The sequence below is a fragment of the Hemicordylus capensis genome, chromosome 4 (assembly GCF_027244095.1).
Source record: "Hemicordylus capensis ecotype Gifberg chromosome 4, rHemCap1.1.pri, whole genome shotgun sequence".
NCBI classification, from domain to species: domain Eukaryota; kingdom Metazoa; phylum Chordata; class Lepidosauria; order Squamata; family Cordylidae; genus Hemicordylus; species Hemicordylus capensis.
This window is the reverse complement of record NC_069660.1, coordinates 196,367,365-196,373,364: the sequence shown is the minus strand read 5'-3', so window position 1 is coordinate 196,373,364 and position 6,000 is coordinate 196,367,365.

Here is a 6,000-nt window from a genome sequence, read left to right as displayed (position 1 = left end):
GACGACCCATCTCTTCACCCAAGCTTTTTCAGCTTTTTAAATTTGTAGGTTTTAATTTTATGCTGTTTTAAATTTTTAAACTGTTTTAACCTTTTATATTTGTTTTAAATGCTTTTATGTCATTGTTAACTGCCCAGAGACAAACGTTTGGGTGGTATATGAGTTAAATAAATAAATAAATAAATAAATAAATAAATAAATAAATAAATAAATAATATGGCAGGGTGGCAATACACAGGGTTGCATTTATAAGGCAGCCCCAACCAGGAATTATTGAATGCCCGTGGTTAATTTCTTTGCAGTAATGTTGGGGAAGGAGGGCCCAGCCCCTTCCCCTTGGAGGAATGTGTGTGGACCCTTACCAACGTAAGAAATGTTGGGGCACCTCATAGGTTTTCTGTGTCAGTTTTAGAAATCATTCTGAAACCACTTTCTAAACAATTCTTTTCTGAGTGTAGTCAATGATTCCAAATCTAGTGCATATCAAATATGCATTCTATTTCCCCTCTAAATCACAGAGATTATTCGAAGAAGAAAAATGGGGGGGGGGTGTCTTTTGGTTCTTTAATTCAATTCTTCTTAATGCAGAAGAAAAGATGCAGAAGAAGAGATGTAATACAGATCTCATTAAAAACATAGACTTAGTCACCTATGAATTTCCATGAGAAATGTTTTGATAAATTGTTTATAAAGTAACAGCAACAAAACTCCTACTCTCATCAGCTTATGTCATCACATGTTCAACTATCATACCACACAATGCCATACGACAAACTGCTGGGCAGAGAGAATCAAGATACATGAGTGGGCTAGATTCAAACCCAAGCATCTGTCAATTAAAAAAAAAATCCACCTATTTCTCATAATTGCATAAGCTCTATTTGTTTCTCTCAAGTCAATATATTCATATTTACATTTGTCTCTATGGTGCTTCCTTTGTTCAGAGGTATGAGATCCACCTCCTATTTCCAGCAGCAGTTTCCAAGGTTCCTGTGACTGACCAACAAAACAGCTGTGGTGATTTTTCCTCCCTTAGAATTCCAGATGTCTATTTACATACAGTCTGAATGCTACTCCTCTGCTTAAAACCATAGCCTCCTGTGGTAAGAAGAGTTTATATATTATATTGTTTTTCAATAAAAAGTTCTCAAAGCAGAATATGTGGAAAAAGAACAAGATGGTTCACTGTTCCCAAAAGGGCTCACAATTGAAAAGAAACACAAGACAGACATTGACAACAACCATGGAAGGATGCTCTGCTAGGAGTCTGCACAAAACTGGCTTGGCCTGTTTGGTTCTAATTCAAACCCAATTTGAACCAGGGTGGGTAGGTTTGGTTTTGGTATTGCATGAACACTCCCCTCCCCAGTTCAGTTTGAATTCAAACCCAACTTGAACCGGTTCTAAAAAGTTCTACATAATGTATAATGGGGACTCAAATCAGCCCATTATTCCCTATGCAGAGCATCTAGGGTCACAAAATTGGGGAGGGTGGTAGGCACCCATGGTTGCCAACCACCACCAAAATCCCAAAGCAATTAGACACTCCTGTGATTTTTGATGAACTTTTGAAGATTTTTCTTTTTTCTTTTTGCAATTTTCCCATATGGAAATAATGGTGATTTTAGGCTGCCTCATCCACCCCTTTAGTGGGTGCTTGGGCTCCCCAAAGTGGGTTTGGGGGCAAGGCAAATGCCATCCCTTAAGGTACAAGGATGTAAAAGAGTCAGATAAGACAGAAGCGGACAGAGCAGAACCACATAAAGAGCACACAGAAGGCTGTGCTAGCTGGACAAAGAGATCAAAGACCCAAAAGAAATATAACATACATCAGGTAAGTGATTCATCATATAGGTGCAAGGCACATTGTGTCACAATTCCCCCCAAGAAGCCCCAAGCTGCTGGGGTTCATGGGTGGTTTTAAAAAAAATAATTTAAAAAAGATTTTAGCCTGTCTGACAGAATGTCAATGCAATTAATATGAATCCTTCCCCCATTAAGAAAATGAACAGTGTGGGACCTTAACTGCTGTAAACTCTGTGAACATAATGTAGGCTGGTGGGGGGGGAGGAACCCGGACGACCCCCCCCCACCGTGGCCTTGAAGAAGCCCCCTGAAAGGGGTAAGTACTAAATAAATAAATAAATAAATAAATAAATAAATAAATAAATAAATAGTGTTTTTAATTGACTTGCAAACTACCTGAATGGTCGGGTGGATTCAGTCCAGGGTCAGACTGAACAGGGGTTGGTTCGGTTCAGCCGCAAACTGTCAAACCGAACTGTTTGCACAAGTCATATGCTTTGGGTGGTATAAAAATTGTTAAATTAAATTAAAAGAAATAAACATTGCCCTTGATGGTCAGGTCGCAGAAACAAGCCAGGACATACTCCTCTCTGTCACCAAACACACAAAACAGCCTGTCTACAACCCTGGCCCTCAGTCATGCCTGGCCCTGGCATGGTCAGAGGGGTCCGGAGTTCACCCATCAGCTTTTCTAGGAGAATCACCGTGGGCAGGGCCTGGCTCAGAGTAGTGGCATCAGCACACAAGCTCTTTGGGGCAAGCAGGAAGGACTTAAGTGCCAACTCCATCTCAGACATGAGTTTCCACTCGGAGAAGTCGCACATTCCCAAGGCCACGTTCCTTGCCAGGTCATCAAGGGCCACCTCCTGCTCCAACAGGCACTGGAACAAGAGGAAGGTGGAGTTCCACCAGGTATCTACATCCATGGGAATGAGATGGTGAGGAAGGTCATGCTACAAGGGAAGAGAGCTAGTCCACAAACTCATCGCTGTTTGTGGCCATTGAAGAATTACATTGTGTTTTACCAGGAAATCTATCTACTCTGTGGGGCTTCTTTGAGTAAATTTAGTTAGGATATCAGCCACTGACATGTTTAACATCATACTATATTAAGTTTGACCTTAATTCTACCTCAGAATTTGCTATAACTCTGGGCAATACATTGGTATTTCATACTGTGATTAATGTTATAAACTATTAATTGGGCCAATGTATTCACTAAGCATGCTAATGCTCTCGCTCTCTCTCGCTCTCGCTCTCTCTCTCTCTCTCTCTCTCTCTCTCTCTCTCTCTCTCTCTCAGCAAGGGTGGGTGATTGTGCAACTATGCTAATAACATTTCTTATTGTACAGAAGAGAAAAAAATATCCTACACATGGACATATATACTGGCTGATATCCAGGAAAATGCCGTGCCAGCAGAACAGTTTTTTCTGTCGCACTTATGGTGGCGGGGGTGTGGTGACTTCTGATGATCTTCACTTTGCTTTGTGGGCCCTTGTGCTTGCTGAAAATATATCCCAGACAGTTGGGGAAGCCTCGGAGACAGATTTTCAGGAGGCACAGGTAACTGCAGAGGGAAGAGGTGACTGCTGAAAAGAATAGGAGAGGAGAGCTGGTCTTGTGGTAGCAAACATGACTTGTCCCCATAGCTAAGCAGGGTCTGCCCTGGTTGCATATGAATGGGAGACTTGATGTGTGAGCACTGCAAGATATTTCCCTCGGGGATGAAGCCGCTCTGGGAAGAGCAGAAGGTTTCAAGTTCCCTCCCTGGCTTCTCCAATTTAGGGCTGAGAGAGATTCCTGCCTGCAACCTTGGAGAAGCTGCTGCCAGTCTGTGTAGACAATACTGAGCAAGATGGACATATGGTCTGACTCAGTATATGGCAACTTCCTATGTTCCTATGTCGTACTCACCCACCCAAACAAACAAATTAAAAGAAAAACACAAAATAAAATAAAATGCTGGTGGAAGAACAGTCAGCAAAAAGGGTGTGGTTGGGGGGAAAGGGGTGTTGGAGGGAACAAAAACTTGCGCCTCAGGGGCCTCAGGCCAAAGGCCAGTGCACCCCCCCCACCCGGCACTGGCTAGTTGGCATAAAGAAGGAGGAGACAATCAACTCAGACTGTCGGGGGGGGGGTCCAAATGGGAGAGCAGCACACAGCACCCAGCCAAACACAGCCAGGAAAATTCCTTTGGAAAGGAGGGGAGCTGAGGGGCAGGGGTCAGGAAGCCAAAACAGGCAGGGCAGGAGCAGGACAGAGACCTCACCAGCAGCAAAGACCAGAGGCAGCACCGCAAATCACCACAGCCAGCAAAGCAGCAGCAGCAAGCAACTCGCTCTCAGCAAAGAGTGCTTTTCCAAGCCCAGAGGCTGGCTTTAAGTAGAAGTTGGATCCCCCAACTTTGGGAGCCCCCAACCTTGCCCTCCCCCAGGTTAATATGGAGCCAGTTCTTCAGGACTGGCAGCACTGCAGAACCTACCAGAGAGTTAGACACATCTGGCCAATCAGAGAAGCAGAATCTCAGCAAATCACAGCAAGTGACACAGTGCCACAAAATGGCCACCAGCACCTAAAATGGAGGCACAAGCCTTCGAACCAGTTCAAACTGGTTTTGAACCAAACCAGGCTCTGTTTGGTTCGATCTCAGACTGGCATTGCCTTAGAAATTCCTTGTTTGGTCCAAGTTTGAACCTTTGAACTGAGCCAGGTCAAACCTGTTTGCACATTCCTATGCTCTGCTGGGGTTGAATAGGACTAGTTCCTCTTCCCCTATGGAATATAAGGAGATTCACCACTTTGAAAGGTGTCTCTTTATCCATTTAGCACAGGCTGGATTTCCAATTTTTTTTTAAAAAATGAGGTTTTATTACATACTTTTTGTAGTGAACAGCCCCTCCTTTCCACTAAAGAGTAAACCAGAAGTGAACCCTGTCCTGACTGACAGGCTGGTGAACTCCAGGGATCAGCCAACCAGCACACCAGGTGGGTAGAACCTTGAAGGATCAGCCAACCAGCACACCAGGTGGGTAGAGCCATGAGGAGGAAGAGAAGGTTCTTTGTTAAAAAGAAGCTGGGCTGGAGGTGCAGCAAGATGTGTGGCCAGGGAAATGGCTGCAAAAGGATGACTGCAGTTCTTGGAAGATAGGATTACAGGGGCTTGAATTCTCCATCCAGGGGTTGGTGAGTTTCAAGGCAAAGGAAGCCAGGGCTTTTGGCTTCTAGAAGTTTAGTCTAGGGAAAGTTTGTTTAGTCAGATTTTGTGTTAGATTTTTATTTTCTTTTGTGTGCTCTGTATATCCCTGAAACTGCTCTATTGTTGTTTACCTGCAACGCAACTAAGCTAAGCAAAGCTAAGCCTTCGCCCATCCATCCAGGGTGTTGCAAAAGACTCTGTAAGCTTTTGGAAGGTGTTTTTATATCTTCTTACATCCATGTTCTTTGCAACTGGGTAACTACGATTTTTAAAGTGTGCCATTCCAATATCATCTGGTGTACTTTTTGAAATATTCTTGTAACCTACTGAGCATTTCTTCTACCTGTAACTAAAAGCTGAGAAAGCCTCAGATGGAAGCTGTCTGTAGTATTTTAAGTAAAACTTTTTGTTCTTTTTGTTGGCAATTTTGAAATGCCTATCTGAGTGGATTTTTGACTCAGGAAAGGGGGGCTGGAAGGGGCTTTTCTCTGGTGCAAAACACCTCACTACAATCAGCAAATCTCCCAGTTTTCTCTCCATGTGTAAGCTTGCACGTGGAAGGTTTTTGTACTTTTCCAATAGCAGAGGAAAGAGTTTGCCCTGGGATTCCGACCAAGCTCAGGGGAGGTCAAACTCTGTTGATAATTGGGTGGTGGTGGCAGCCTTAAACTACCAGAAATAAAGGAAAGTTTTGGGAGAAGCCTTTGTTCAGAAAGCATAGAGGGGATGATTCAGCATTTTTCTACCCCTCACATGGGCTTGCTTTGAGACATAGGTTGGTAATGCGCTACACCTTTGTATTTTGTTTGCCTCACAGTTGTTGAATTTTCTGAAATAATGCTTCAGTATTTATGGAAGCACAAGTGCTTCATCCTTCCTCCCACCCCCCACTTCCCACAACATCTGCAGCCACCTTGTGCTGGGAAATATTACTGTTTTATCCCCATGTATCACAGCTACATCTGAACAGAATCCATTTCGAAATTTTCTGGCACC